Below are 16,942 nucleotides of genomic sequence, written 5' to 3'. Positions count from 1 at the left end.
TTCTTAGAATCTACTGCACCAACTGGTAAATTGTTTGACATGTGGTGATATAATTTATACCAAAAACAGTGATTAATCTGGTCAGTCATATTTGACTTCTATTATTTTGAACACTACTGTAGTGAGTGATTTTAATGAGGATAAGTGCTGCTCTGCTCTGTGTATCAGTGTGGACCGCTTTGTAGACCCACTACCATATTTCCATAGATTCTTCCAATTTACAATGATGTAGCAGATCAGAAATCTCCAGAACTTGTTTGAGACATCCTATGATACCAGCAAATTTAAAGTAACTAAGATCTCCAGTATGACTCACACTACCAATGCTTGTCTCTAGAGATTACATGGATATTATACTCAGCTCAGCACACAAGTTATCAACTCCTTGCAACTGTTCCTGGTGTTATTCATTTCTGGCTTCTGCAATTATGGTAACACCTCTATTTAAGCAAGTCCCTAGTTTGCATTTATTTTTTGTTCCATCTGCATCAATTTTTTGTTCCAATTTTTGTTACATTTTTTGTTCCAGAACGTCCATACTTTGTTGGCCCAAGCTAAACAACATGTTGGCCCAACATGTGCAGAGTGGAATTCCACCGTGTCGGCACATCACATATCAACCGGTTAACTGGTATGGCCAAAGACCTCTGTATCGATGCAAGTCGATGACATGAGGGATGCGAATGGCGGAAGTGAGCACAGCAACTGTGCTTTCTGCAGCAGCACATCCAGGCCAGGATAGTGGCGGAGAAATCGCTGTACCACCAGGTTGAGGACATGAGCCATGTAAGCCATGTGTGTGAGGTTGCCCCGGTGTAGGGCCACCACCAGGTTCGCACCGTTATCGCACACGGCCTTCCCTTGCGCTAGGTTCAGTGGAGAAAGCCATTGCTCTAACTCAGCCTGGAGAGCTGTCCACAACTCTTCAGCTTGTATGACTGCGATCTCTAAGGCATATTAATTTAAACACTGCCTGATTGCGGTGAGATCTGGCTGCGCATTACGGACGTGGTGGGGATTCTCTCTGCACTGTTGGAACATGTGTCTCATTAGGCCAGAATTTGAGGGCACAGGTGGAGGCCCTAGAGGAGGTGGAGGAGGCAGAAGCAGTGGAGGAAGTGTTAGCTACAAGGTTTGTGCCGCAAGTCTTGGGGATTCTAAGACTTGTGGAGCAGCTCCTTCCCCACCTGCCTCCATAGCCATCAGAGTCACCCAGTGCCCAGTCAGTGAGATGTAATGCCCTTGGCCATGCTTACTCGTCCTAGGTGTCTGTGGTGAAATGCCCCCTGGCAGACATACAGCACAGACCAAAAGTTTGGACACACCTTCTCATTTAAAGATTTTTCTGTATTTTCATGACTATGAAAATTGTACATTCACACTGAAGGCATCAAAACTATGAATTAACACATGTGGAATTATATACTAAACAAAAAAGTGTGAAACAACTGAAAATATGTCTTATATTCTAGGTTCTTCAAAGTAGCCACCTTTTGCTTTGATAACTGTGTAGCGCCCGAGGGCTCGTCCGCTACAGGGGTATTGCACCTCTGCCAGAGGTGTGATATTCCACTCCCGGGTAAGGATGGAGTATGGACCAGGGCTCAGTTAGCTGCATACAGCACACTCACCCCATTTCCGAGGGACAGTTCAACGGTGCTCCCATTAGACAGTAATGCAGGCACGACAGACCATGTCCCTGGCTGGAGTGGGGAGGGGGGAGGAAAACCCGGTGATGTAGGAGCAGGAGGGGACGGTTCCTGAGCGTAGATAGGAGCCCATTGGTTGCTGGTCACCTGGGCTCAAGTTCTAGAGGGAAGTATAAGAGGTGGGGACCATCTTAGTTCGGTGTAAAGTCTGTTCAGTCAGAGAAGACAGGGAACAGAGGCTCTGTAGGAGCTCTGCTCAGAGGCAGGCCTAGAGAAAAGGCCGGGGCCTGAGAAGAGAAGGAACAGGAAAGAAGAGAGAGAGAAACAGAAGGGCTCAGGAACAAGAAGGTAGAAGAGACCCTAAGAACCCATGAGAATACCGGGTGAAGGGTCAGGCAGATTAAGGGTACCGGATCCCAAGTTGGTGGAGGAGAAACTACCCTCAGCCAAAGACCGGACGTCTTGATCATTTATTGGTGCGACACCTCATCAAACCTGCTAGGAAGGCACCATATAGGACAGCGGGGAACAGGGCCCACGTTTACCCGCGCAGATCCGCGGCAGCTGGACAAAAGTTGGTCACTGGTGAGGCAGGCGAGAGAAAGGATAAAAGGGGGTTCTGGGCCATGCTCCTGAATTGTCTGGGAGTTGGCTGAGCCCCTCACCTGGTGGACGCAGCACGGCTTGGGTGGTCATTGCTGACAGAAGTGACTGGGAATATACGAACTGTGAGTAAAAGACCCTGGACTACAACATGTTGTCTGTGTACTCCTTGCTCCTCCAGCACTAACGGCGCTGGGACACACCATCACCCCCATCTTCTACTATACTGCCCTGGGGCCGCACTCCTCCCAAGGGGAGTTATACAGTCTCAGCTGCACACACTATCAGCCCCAGCGGTCTGCACTGCAGCGGCGGTTAACCCTGACCGCAATCCACAGGTGGCGTAGTCGGACATCACTTAAAACTTATAAAGGGACTACCACTGGTCTGACCACCCTGAGCCACGGAACCGGGTAGCCACTACTACCCCCATCGTCTCCCTATTGCCCGGTTCCGAGTGCCCCACGGCCCAGGGGGCGAGTCAACTGCTTTGCACACTCGTGCCATTCTCTTAATGAGCTTCAAGAGGTAGTCTCCGGAAATGGTTTTCACTTCACAGGTGTGCCCTGTCAGGTTTAATAAGTGGGATTTCTTGCCTTATAAATGGGGTTGGGACCATCAGTTGTGTTGTGCGGAAGTCTGGTGGATACACAGCTGATAGTCCTACTGAATAGACTGTTAGAATTTGTATTATGGCAAGAAAAAAGCAGCTAAGTAAAGAAAAACGAGTGGCCATCATTACTTTAAGAAATGAAGGTCAGTCAGTGCAAAAAATTGGGCAAACTTTTAAAGTGTCCCCAAGTGCAGTTGCAAAAACCATCAAGCGCTACAAAGAAACTGGCTCACATGAGGACCGACCAAGGAAAGGAAGACCAAGAGTCACCTCTGCTTCTGAGGATAAGTTTATCCGAGTCACCAGCCTCAGAAATCGCAGGTTAACAGCAGCTCAGATTAGAGACCAGGTCAATGCCACACAGAGTTCTAGCAGCAGACACATCTCTTCAACAACTGTTAAGAGGAGACTTTGTGCAGCAGGCCTTCATGGTAAAATAGCTGCTAGGAAACCACTGCTAAGGACAGGCAACAAGCTGAAGAGACTTATTTGGGCTAAAGAACACAAGGAATGGACATTAGACCAGTGGGAATCTGTGCTTTGGTCTGATGAGTCCAAATGTGAGATCTTTGGTTCCAACCACCGTGTCTTTGTGCGACGCAGAAAAGGTGAACGGATGGACTCTACATGCCTGGTTCCCACCGTGAAGCATGGAGGAGGAGGTGTGATGGTGTGAGGGTGCTTTGCTGGTGACACTGTTGGGGATTTACTCAAAATTGAAGGCATACTGAACCAGCATGGCTACCACAGCATCTTGCAGCGGCATGCTATTCCATCCGGTTTGCGTTTAGTTGGACTATCATTTATTTTTCAACAGGACAATGACCCCAAACACACCTCCAGGCTGTGTAAGGGCTATTTGACCATGAAGGGGAGTGATGGGGTGCTATGCCAGATGAAGAAAAGAGGATCATATCTCATTAGACTACCATTCACTGGTGTACACCACCATAATTATATCGAGTATAGATTGGGAAGGGAAAAGAGGAAAAGATGTGAATGGAAAATAAAATATAACGTTTATTGAAAATTACTATTAAAATAGATAAATTTGTGCAAAACGTGCATTAATAAATGCATACAGGGTCACCATCTATCAAATAGTGACCCACAAAACCCAGTCCGTAGTAAGGTGGAAAGAAGTATTGGTGGAAATGCCTAACCCATTCCCTTATTTATTGGGTCATGGCTGTATATTATACACCTAAATTAGCCCAATGAAAATTCATTACCAGTTATCTATTGAACAATTGACATAGATTGCTCATATAAATGTGAGCTATATTCTGCACCTAATATCCAATTCATATAGTCTGACACTGCCTGTTGCGATAATCAATTATGGATCATGCTTTATTATATGTATAAATGTGCTCATGATTAGAGATGAGCGTTGTTCTACTCGAACTGTTCGCCAATCTCAAATTCGAGCTGTTTTGGGCGGTGTTCGAGCCGTTCGGCGAACACGAACAATTTGAGAAAAATTCGGCTGTTCGAGGTTATGTTCGATAACTGTTCGTGCACCAAAATCATAACTGGATTTTTTCTCAGTAATGATGAAAATTAATGTTAATACGCAGTTTGAGTGTACAGCGGGGCGGGGGGAGGGGCAGGGGATGGATCTCTGCAGGAACAATGAAGATCTCCATTTTTTTTTTCTCTTTCCCGCATTTGCAGTGGGGAGGTACAATCTGTCAGCCTATCAGCAGCGCACACACGGAGCGAAGTGCTTTTTTTCACACAAGCAAGGGCATGTGTCATTGGCAGTGTATGTCACATGTCCTTGCCCTATAAGACCAAGCCATTTTCCCCGTCGCCACCATTTTCTCACTGCTGCAGCTGCGTGTTAGACGGCACCGCTGTTGCTGTGTGCGCTATACCTTGTTAATTTCAAGCCAATTTTCGCACAAATCTACAGATAGCTTGGGAGTAGGGAATAGTTGTGATTGCAGTCCTTTTAAGGACTAGGTTACAGCATTTCCTACGACTTTTATCAGGCAGGTCTGTGCTCTTAAATAGATAGATTGTGGGAGTAAAGACTAATTGTAATTGCGGTCCTTTTCAGGACTAGGTTACATCAGTTCCTATCAGTTTTTGCCAGGCAGGTCTGTGCCAGTGCTGTGCAAGTTTTTTTCACAGCATTTGGCTGAATCTAGCAAAGCTAATCCTTTTTGGCCTATTGCAGAGTGTGTTAGTCAGTGGAGTAGCCTATCTGTGTTGCAAGATATACCACCTGTGTATAGAATACCAATTTTTTTACTGCACCTAGTGAAGTAAAATCTTTTGGGCATAGCATCATTCTATTAGTCCATCTATACTGACCTCCATCAGGTTGCAAATTGAATATAATTTTTTTCTGCATCTAGCTCTGAAAAAATATTGGGCTTCTAGCGGTGTGTGGGACTTGTTCTATTAGTCCATCTATACTGACCTCCATCAGGTTGCAAACTGAATATATTTTTTTCTGCATCTACCTCTGAAAAAATATTGGGCTTCTAGCTGTGTGTGGGACTTGTTGTATTAGTCCATCTATACTGACCTCCATCAGGTTGCAAATTAAAAATATTTTTTATCTGCATCTACAGTACCTCTTAAAAAATATTTGGGCTTCTAGCAGTGTGTGGGACTTGTTCTATTAGTCCATCTATACTGACCTCCATCAGGTTGCAAATTGAATATAATTTTTATCTGCATCTAGCTCTGAAAAAATATTTGGCCTTCTAGCAGTGTGTGGGACTTTCTCTATTAGTCCATCTATACTGACCTCCATCAGGTTGCAAATTAAAAATAATATTTATCTGCATCTACCTCTGAAAAAATATTTGGGCTTCTAGCTGTGTGTGGGACTTGTTCTATTAATCCATCTATACTGACCTCCATCAGGTTGCAAACTGAATATATTTTTTTCTGCATCTACCTCTGAAAAAATATTGGGCTTCTAGCTGTGTGTGGGACTTGTTGTATTAGTCCATCTATACTGACCTCCATCAGGTTGCAAATTAAAAATAATTTCTATCTGCATCTACAGTACCTCTGAAAAAATATTTGGGCTTCTAGCTGTGTGTGGGACTTGTTCTATTAATCCATCTATGCAGACCTCCATCAGGTTGCAAACTGAATATATTTTTTTCTGCATCTACCTCTGAAAAAATATTGGGCTTCTAGCTGTGTGTGGAACTTGTTGTATTAGTCCATCTATACTGACCTCCATCAGGTTGCAAATTAAAAATAATTTTTATCTGCATCTACAGTACCTCTGAAAAAATATTTGGCCTTCTAGCAGTGTGTGGGACTTTCTCTATTAGTCCATCTATACTGACCTCCATCAGGTTGCAAATTAAAAATAATTTTTATCTGCATCTACAGTACCTCTGAAAAAATATTTGGGCTTCTAGCTGTGTGTGGGACTTGTTCTATTAGTCCATCTATACTGACCTCCATCAGGTTGCAAATTGAATATAATTTTTATCTGCATTGAGCTCTGAAAAAATATTTGGCCTTCTAGCAGTGTGTGGGACTTTCTCTATTAGTCCACCTATACTGACCTCCATCAGGTTGCAAACTGAATATAATTTTTTTCTGCATCTAGCTCTGAAAAAATATTTGGCCTTCTAGCAGTGTGTGGGAATTTCTCTATTAGTCCATCTATACTGACCTCTATCAGGTTGCAAATTCAAAATAATTTTTTGTCTGCATCTAGCTCTGAAAAAATATTGGGCTTCTAGCTGTGTGTGGGACTTGTTGTATTAGTCCATCTATACTGACCTCCATCAGGTTGCAAATTAAAAATAATTTTTATCTGCATCTACAGTACCTCTGAAAAAATATTTGGGCTTCTAGCTGTGTGTGGGACTTGTTCAATTAGTCCATCTATACTGACCTCCATCAGGTTGCAAATTGAATATAATTTTTATCTGCATCTAGCTCTGAAAAAATATTTGGCCTTCTAGCAGTGTGTGGGACTTTCTCTATTACTCCATCTATGCTGACCTCCATCAGGTTGCAAATTGAATATAATTTTTATCTGCATCTACCTCTGAAAAAATATTTGGGCTTCTAGCAGTGTGTGGGACTTTCTCTATTAGTCCATCTATACTGACCTCCATCAGGTTGCAAATTGAATATAATTTTTATCTGCATCTAGCTCTGAAAAAATATTTGGCCTTCTAGCAGTGTGTGGGACTTGTTCTATTAGTCCATCTATACTGACCTCCATCAGGTTGCAAATTGAATATAATTTTTATCTGCATCTAGCTCTGAAAAAATATTTGGCCTTCTAGCAGTGTGTGGGACTTTCTCTATTAGTCCATCTATACTGACCTCCATCAGGTTGCAAATTAAAAATAATTTTTATCTGCATCTACCTCTGAAAAAATATTTGGGCTTCTAGCAGTGTGTGGGACTCATTGTATTAGGCCATCTATACCAAGCTCCACCAGCTTTGAAATTAATAATAATTTTTAGCTGCATCTAGCCCTGAAAATAATTTTTCCCAATAGTGGTAGCAATAGAAATATGGGGCGCGCGCCTGGCTAACAAAAATATACGCTTCATAACACAAAACACCAGCCTAGTGCACTGCATTAATAAGATGGCATCATCATCTCTCCCAGTGCTAGGCCTACTACGCAGGCTAGTATTCCTGTGCCTAAAACACAATGTATGGGTCCGCGCTAGCCACTATGCTGAGGGGTCTAAAGCTGCTGCTAACGCTTTATAACAATTCAATTGGCAGATTTTCACAGAGCTCTTCCACAATGCCCACCCATCGGGCAACAGTTGCCCACCCTCCCTATGGGATCTAGTGGCGAATAGTTGATGCCATTAATCAGAGCGTCAGTTGCCCCGTCAACGTGGCAAGCATACGGTAAGGCATGGGAAGAGTGGACACGACTAGTAGCCGGCAAACAGGTTGACTAATGTGAACAAGCCAGATCACAAGTCACCATAGAATTTCTCCACCAGCTAATGATGAGGGGCATATCAGGGGCGTCAGCGCAGCGGTGTCTGACCGGAGTAGCATTTCACTTCCAACTACTGAATTGGGGAGATGTGACAAAGATTCATCATCAGACAATCCATAAAAGGGTGGAAAAGGGGTCAGCCAAGTCAGGAATGTAGACGTCCCGTCCCGTGTCACTAAAACTGATTTCTCACATCTTATCCCTAACACCATTAACATGACACTCACAATTTGAAGCAACACTAATGTCTACTGCATTTGTGATCGCCTTCTTCGGGGCGCTATGTATAAGCGAATTAGTCCCTCAATTCAAAATTACCACCAGTGGACGCTTATTACACCAGGATGTAGTCATAGCCAATAATGCAATACGTGTACGCATACACCAATCGAAAACGGTTCCAGCGGGCAGGGGTACTTGGGTACTTCTACAACCCACAAACGGTACACTGAGTCGGGTAACAATAGTAAAAACATATCTAACCATCAGATCACAAAGTAATTTCTTCGTATCACACATTGATGGAACGCCATTATCAAGATACCTGTTCCAAGCTATATTTAATAAATGCATAACATCGGCAGGGAACCACCCCAAAGATTACGGGACACACTCATTCCACATAGGTGCGGCCACGGAAGCAGCAAGAGCAGGACTGTCAGAAACGGAAGTTCAGAGGATAGGGAGATGGCGATCCACGTGTTTGGCGAGATACATAAGACCGGACTTGTTATCCTAACGTGGTTTGTTTCTTTTACAGGTGACGCTAAGCCAACAGTGTGAGTGATAGGCCACTCGTATATATATTGGGCACAAAAAAGGGCGAAAGTCCGCCCAGGCGGGAGGAAATTAGAGTTTCATAACACATATTTCAACTGGAGAGGTATTAGAGGCCTGCTATGGCCACAGGTACTAATGGAGGTAATCAAGGTAGGGAGAGAGGCAAGAGGTCCGGTCATCTTAGTTATACAGGCCGGGGGAAACAACCTAGGTCATCACAAGAGCGCATAACTAATGGCAATAATGAAGCTAGACACTGAGCGCTTCAGAGAATTTTTCACAAAATTAGCTATAGTATGGTCAGAAATTGTGCCGATAGCGGTATGGCAAGGTGCGCGAGACATCACGGCCATCGAATGGACAAGGCGGGTAATAAATATTCGGATGGCAAAATTTAGAAGAGACAGAGGCGGTGTAGTGATACGACACCGACAACTGGAAGGAGATAAAGCAGGCCTCATATGGCCCGATGGTGTTCACTTAATAGATATTGGACTGGACATATTCCTGTCAGGACTCCAGGACGGAGTGGAACAAGCGTTAAGAGTGATGGGTGGGGGTCAGAGTCCTGCATACGAGTACGCTGGATCCTCCGTGGCCTGGAAATAGAAAGGACATGTTGGAGAGTTACACTTGTTGGCCAACTTGCCGGAGTGGGGACCCAGGGCATGCTGCAACAAGCTGAATTATTTTAGAAATAAAATGCCTTTCTAATGGTATGAGTATAAAGAGTTAATAAAGCTGTGACCGATCCTCACCCATCCAGTTGTAAGAGTTACATTATTGGGTTGTCCATGAAAGGGGGGCGGTAGGGGGGCTGAGCATCTGGGTTTGGTTGGGGGTCCCCACAGTCTGCCTAGGCTAGATTAATTTAAAAATTCTTATTAGATACACAGGCGGTGCAGCTTGCTTCGCAGCTGGGCTACTACGCCCAAAGTATTGCCTAGGCTAGATGCAGTTAAAAATTCTACGCTGACTAGCAGACACTGAAGATTTGGAGCAGACCTCTGAGTAAACAGCTCTTCAGACTCAACCATCTGTGTTACCCCAAGCCATAGTGTATGTAGTTTCTTACAGTTAAAAGGGGGGGGTGCGACCCAACCCACCTGGAATTGACGATGCCAACGTCACGTAAGACACAGCAAGGGGACTCCCAAAATTGTGGCACAGACACCACTTAACCCAAGAACGCATACCTGTGGCCTTGCAGGCCCGCCCAGTTAATTGTTTTCTATTTTCTGCAAGATTGCTTTAGTTAGAATTTTGAAACTCTAGGTATTCTTCATGTATATAGTTGTTTGTCATTTGAGTTTGAGTTATTCCATGTTATTTGCACACGGGCCTAAAGGGCCCCAGGTATGTGAAAGTGTAGATTTTTATGGTCATGCGTTCTAGGGTTAAGTGGCATCAATTGCCCCACTGTTGCTTAAAACGGTTGGTGAGGTGATTTTACCAAATCCCCAAGGTTTTAGTCTCCCAAGGATGACACAGGGGTAGAAATGTCCTTGCGAATCCATGATTTGATCATCTTTATGAACGTGAGTCTGTCTACATTCTCAGTGGACAGCCGCGTGCGCTTATCTGTCAGCACACCACCAGCAGCGCTGAACACACGTTCAGAGAGAACGCTGGCTGCATGGCATGACAAGATCTCCAAGGCGTGAGTGGCGAGCTCCGGCGATTTTTCAAGATTGGAATTCCAAAATGAGCAAGGGTCCAGTGACACAGTCATGGCTTCGATGTTCACTTGGAGATTCTCCTGTACCATCGTCTCTAGGCATTGACTATGTGTCAGACTTCTTGTCTCCTGTGGCCTTGCAAAGGATGGTCTAAAAAAGTGGTGAAACGATTCCACAAAATTGCTGTTACCAGCAGATACTGTGTTACTGTTACTGTTTGAGTGATGAAGACTCGACAGTCCCACCGTTGGCAAGTTAGAACTGTGAGATTCACTACGTGCACCACTGGTGTTTTGTGGAAAAGCACATGTAAGATTCTGCAACAGATACTCCTGCATTCGTCAATACCTTTTTATGGCAGGAATTATTTCGGCAAATATACTTTTGTACCGGGGATCTAAGAGTGTGGCAACCCAGTAGTCGGGATTACTTCGAATTCTGACAATCCGGGGGTCATGTTGCAGGTAGTACAGCAAGAAGGCACTCATGTGTCTTGCGCATCCAGAAGGACCAAGTCCTTGTTGTGTTGGTAGCGAGGTAAGAATCATGCTTCCTTCCTCTGCCCTCTCCCTCCAACCTCGCACAACAGAAATGTGATCAAGGTCTCCCTCATCTGATGAGTCTTCCATGCCCATTGCCAGTTCGTCCTCCACTTCTTCCTCGGCTCCTGCACCTTCCTCAACAGTTTGGCTGCTACCATGCGCCCTGGTTAATCCCTCTCCCCCACCCTCCCATGCCTGCCGCCTTGGTGCTGCCAACCGTCTGGACCTTGGAGATGTTATCCCTTCCGCATACGACTCCTCCTCTACTTGCTCCACCTCCTCTTGTCCCACCACCTGACTCCGAATTCTGTTTAACATGTGCTCCAGCATGTAAATCACCCTAATAGTCATGCTGATAATGGCATCGTCAGCACTAAACATCTTCGTCGCCATTTCAAGACTTTGCAGAAGGGTGCATAGGTCCCTGATCTGAGACCACTCCTCCAGCGTGATTTGCCCCACCTCTGGATCTCGTTGGCCCAGGCTATATGTCAGAACGTATTGCACCAGGACTTGTCGGTGCTGCCACAGTCGCTGCAACATGTGCAGAGTTGAATTCCACCGTGTCGGCACATCGCATTTCAGCCGGTGAACTGGCAGGCCCAACGACTTCTGTAGAGATGTAAGTCGTTGAACTGCGGGATGCGAATGGCGGAAGTGAGCACACAGCGACCGTGCACTCTGCAGAAGGCCATCTAGTCCGGGATAGTGGGCTAAAAATTGCTGGACAACCAGGTTCAACACGTGAGCCATACAAGGCACGTGTGTGACATTGCCCCGGCGAAGTGCCGCACCCAGGTTTGCAGCATTGTCGCACATGGCCTTCCCTGGTTGCAGGTCCAGTGGAGACAACCTTTCATGAAACTGGGTCTCCAGAGCTGACCAAAACTCCTCAGCTGTGTGACTCACATTTCCCAGACATTTCAAAGTAAACACTGATGCGTTGAGCCCTGCTGCCAGCATAGTAAGGAGGTGTGCAGGATTCCTTCTGCGCAGGTAGAAAGCAGGTGGCATTACCAGACAGACTTTGGGTGCAGGTGGAGGACCGAGAGGAGGTTGAGGAGGCAGAAGCAGTGGAGGAAGTTCGAGATAAAGAGGATTAACACACAACTCTTGGGGACGGTAAGACTTGGACAGCAGCCCCTTGTCCTGCTGTCACCATAGTTACCCAGTGCCCAGTCAGCGACATGTAACGCCCCTGTCCATGCCTTCTCGTCCAAGTGTCTGTGGTGAAGTGCACCCTGTCACACACAGAGTTTCTCAAAGAAGCGGTGATGTTGTGTGCGACATGCTAGTGGAGCGCAGGCACACCTTTCTTTGAGAAGTAGTGCCGACTGGGCATCTGGTACTGGGGCACTGTGACGGACATAAGGTCTTGAAAATCCTCTGTGTCCTCCAGGTGGAAAGGCAGCATTTCTGTAGCCAACAGCTTGCAGATGGTGAAATTCAACCTCTTAGCTTTCTCATGGCTAGGAGGAAATGGTCTTTTACTTTTCCACATCTGAGGGACCGAGGGCTGGCTGTTGTGCTTAGACGGTGTTAAGTAGGGTGTCCCCGGCAACTGCCGGTCTGTGAGGAAGATGCAGGCGGACATGTTAGGTTGCCTTGATCCAAAGGTGGTGCTCTCGATGCCGGAGAGCGCTCAACACTAGCAGGTGTTTCCACTTCCCAATGAACTGACGACCTGCCAATCACACTGGCTGTTGCGGGTAAAGAGGTGGCAGGTCTGCGTCCAAAAACATGTGTGACTGCTGTCCCCCCAGTCACAGAGGATGAAGAGGCTGCGGATGCACAAGATGGGGCAGACGGTGGTTGGCCCAGCCGGCTAGGCCGCATTGTAGCACAGTGAGCTTCCCACTGCAACTTATGCTTCATATCCATGTGACGGTACATGCATGAAGGACTCAAACTATGTATTTTTTGGCCTCTACTTAGCTTTTGCTGACAAATATTACAGATAACACGAGTTGGGTCATCCTTATCGATCTGAATAAATGCCCAGGCTATGCAAGGCTTAGAGCCCATGTGACCTGAAGAGCCACTACGACTTGTGGTCAGAGGCAGAGTTGTGGTTGAGGATGCAGTTGTTGACGTGCTTCCAGTACTCCGTCTCTGTTCAGGAAGGCGCAACCTAACCTCGTCGTCAATAGCATCTGTGATGCCCCGCTGCGCTTGGTATCACAGATCCTACAAGAGTGCATTGATGGAATCCTCCACAAGAGGCCCCCATAAACATTCACACATCTCCACCTTCCACCTCAGACCAGCAGAGGGAGCCCGTTAGGGATATAAATAGGGATGGTGGAGCTGGGCAGTTCAGTTCCTCTGAAGAGTTCCTGCAGTAGAGAAGCCTAAGAGAGGTCAGTCTGCAGTGGAACTCAGTCTAGTCTAGAGAACGCAGTTAATAGTTCAGCAGTGGAGCACGAGGCTCCTGCTTGCTAGATTCAGGGAGCCCAGATAGAGCTTAAGGTGTGCTGGTGCCGTAAGATCAGTGAAGCGCGGCAAGCTGCCGTTAGTGTGTATAGCCTAGTGAGGGCCCGAGTAGGCCGAAGGCGAGTGGCGAGTTAGTACATAAGGGGCAGAGGAGCTTAACCAGCTCACCCCGAAGCATTTACCGGACACAGGATCTGAGCTTACCGGTATCTCTATGACCCAGTAAGGCATAACCGGAATCCCTGGAGAACTACAAGTCCCAGGATCGCTAAGGTGCTGATATGTAACAGAGCCAGGAGACGCTTAGGCCCCGCATACTGGGAGCGTGAATTACAAGAGAAGGCCCTACCACAAGGTCAGCCAGCGCAGGACAGAGACAAAGTTAGGCCTAGCTCCAGGCAGGTCAGAAACTTACTACGCAGAGGCAAGAAACAGGAGGCCCTACACCCGCTCATTGGGGAGGATCCTGATATGCACCCTTCACCCTACAATGCTCCGAGATGTGCCTGAATTTCCACCAGTAAAAGGTACTGAAGTGACTACCGTGTCCGTTCCCGTTCTTGCTCTGACCCAGCTGGGTCTCGCCTGTCCTGCATTCCCCCTGCATACGCTGCCCTGAGACCTAGCTCCACCTGTGGGGAGCTATACCATCGAGCTGCCTTATCACCGGCCTCAGTGGACTGCTGCAGCGCTGGTGCTTGTCACCAGATACCACAGGTGGCGTCATGAACTCTTATAAAATTAACAATTATCCACCCTTTTAAAGAGAGACCCCAGGGTACGGGCCAGGGAGCCGACCACCGCGACATCCCCAAGGCCAGGCAAATGCCCGGGTACCGAGTCATCCCCATCCCCAGGGCTAGTCACATCCTCCTCCACCTCCTCTGCTGACCTCATCGACTGTCTGACTGTGGGTTGACAGTAAGTGGGATCTCCAACCTCGTCATCATCACCCTGTGTGTTATCACACCCGTCGCCCTCAGAGCCAACCTCTTCCTGCCCTGACCGAAAAGTCAAGTTGTCGCTCCAATCAGGTATTTGAGTCTCATCATCGTCTTCATCATTGTCTCCACCAACAGGAGTTACAGTTTGGGAACAAGGGTCTACATTATGCTCAGAACCTTCTTCATCTGGTCCTGGATCCAACTTATAAAGATTCTGGGCATCGGATCAGATCATTTCCTCATCTGGATTAACAGAAGTTCTGGAGCAGACCTCCGTTTCCCAGGCTATAGTATGAGTAAACAGCTGGGCAGACTCAGCCATCTGTGTTACCCCATACTCAGACGGGCAGCTGGAGACTTGGGAGCTGTGAGGAAGCAAGTGCGATTGGGGTGACACCTCTGAGGACTGGAGTATTTGTGATGTTGAAATTGAGGTGATGGAGAGCCCACTTGAAGGAGCACTTGATATCCGTTGAAGCACCTGCTGTTTTTGTGCCTCATCTAGAATTTGTAGCGATGGGCGTGCCCGTAAGAATGGGATCGTATCACATTGTCCACGAAAAGAAGTCGACATCTTAGTTTGGCTGGAAGATGGTCTTTCTTCTGCAGATGTTACTCCCCCCCCCCACCGTGGGGGACTCGACCCACCGGCGGACAGGCACCAGTATTGGGATAGGGGGGCTGGCCGTCAGGGTCCACCGCGGCTCTGGCACAAACCCGGCGACACAGAGGTGGCACAGGCAGGAACAGACTGGCCGTGTCGGCTTCTCACTTTTTGGATTTTAGAAGGGCATGACATGCCTATATCTGTGTCTCCCCCTCCTTTTACTCCTCCACCTCTTTTCTTTTCGAATGACTATATGTACTTGTCACTTTTCCATGTGTTAGTTGTGTCTTCTGAGCAGTTTGGCAGCTTTTGGACACCTTTGAAGGTGTTTTCTATGTGTTTCTATGTGTTTTTGTTTGCCTGCCATTGGTTTTAACGGTGTTCGAAGGTGTTCGACGAACCGAACCGAACTCGAACACTACGGGGGTGGCTCAACACTAGAGATGAGCTTTGTTCTACTCGAACTGTTCGCCAATCTCAAATTCGAGCTGTTTTGGGCGGTGTTCGAGCCGTTCGGCGAACACGAACAATTTGAGAAAAATTTGGCTGTTCGAGGTTATGTTCGATAACTGTTCGTGCACCAAAATCATAACTGGATTTTTTCTCAGTAATGATGAAAATTAATGTTAATACGCAGTTTGAGTGTACAGGGGGGTGGGGGGAGGGGCAGGGGATGGATCTCTGCAGGAACAATGAAGATCTCCATTTTTTTTTCTCTTTCCCGCATTTACAGTGGGGAGGTGCAATCTGTCAGCCTATCAGCAGCGCACACACGGAGCGAAGTGCTTTTTTTCACACAAGCAAGGGCATGTGTCATTGGCAGTGTATGTCACATGTCCTTGCCCTATAAGACCAAGCCATTTTCCCCGTCGCCACCATTTTCTCACTGCTGCAGCTGCGTGTTAGAGGGCACCGCTGTTGCTGTGTGCGCTATACCTTGTTAATTTCAAGCCAATTTTCGCACAAATATACAGATAGCTTGGGAGTAGGGAATAGTTGTGATTGCAGTCCTTTTAAGGACTAGGTTACAGCATTTCCTACGACTTTTATCAGGGAGGTCTGTGCTCTTAAATAGATAGATTGTGGGAGTAAAGACTAATTGTAATTGGAGTCCTTTTCAGGACTAGGTTACATCAGTTCCTATCAGTTTTTGCCAGGCAGGTCTGTGCCAGTGCTGTGCAAGTTTTTTTCACAGCATTTGGCTGAATCTAGCAAAGCTAATCCTTTTTGGCCTATTGCAGAGTGTGTTAGTCAGTGGAGTAGCCTATCTGTGTTGCAAGATATACCACCTGTGCATAGAATACCAATTATTTACTGCACCTAGTGAAGTAAAATCTTTTGGGCATAGCATCATTCTATTAGTCCATTTATACTGACCTCCATCAGGTTGCAAACTGAATATAATTTTTTTCTGCATCTAGCTCTGAAAAAATATTTGGCCTTCTAGTAGTGTGTCGGACTTTCTCTATTAGTCCATCTATACTGACCTCCATCAGGTTGCAAATTAAAACTAATTTTTATCTGCATCTACAGTACCTCTGAAAAAATATTTGGGCTTCTAGCAGTGTGTGGGACTTGTTCTAATAGTCCATCTATACTGACCTCCATCAGGTTGCAAACTGAATATAGTTTTTTCTGCATCTACCTCTGAAAAAATATTGGGCTTCTAGCTGTGTGTGGGTCTTGTTCTATTAATCCATCTATACTGACCTCCATCAGGTTGCAAACTGAATATATTTTTTTCTGCATCTACCTCTGAAAAAATATTTGGCCTTCTAGTAGTGTGTCGGACTTTCTCTATTAGTCCATCTATACTGACCTCCATCAGGTTGCAAATTAAAACTAATTTTTATCTGCATCTACAGTACCTCTGAAAAAATATTTGGGCTTCTAGCAGTGTGTGGGACTTGTTCTATTAGTCCATCTATACTGACCTCCATCAGGTTGCAAACTGAATATATTTTTTTCTGCATCTACCTCTGAAAAAATATTGGGCTTCTAGCTGTGTGTGGGTCTTGTTCTATTAATCCATCTATACTGACCTCCATCAGGTTGCAAACTGAATATATTTTTTTCTGCATCTACCTCTGAAAAAATATTTGGCCTTCTAGTAGTGTGTCGGACTTTC

This window comes from Phyllobates terribilis, unplaced genomic scaffold (assembly GCF_046119375.1).
Source record: "Phyllobates terribilis strain yellow unplaced genomic scaffold, ASM4611937v1 Scaffold_7__3_contigs__length_470593459, whole genome shotgun sequence".
Classification (NCBI taxonomy): Eukaryota; Metazoa; Chordata; class Amphibia; order Anura; family Dendrobatidae; genus Phyllobates; species Phyllobates terribilis.
Note: the sequence above shows the minus strand (reverse complement) of the source record.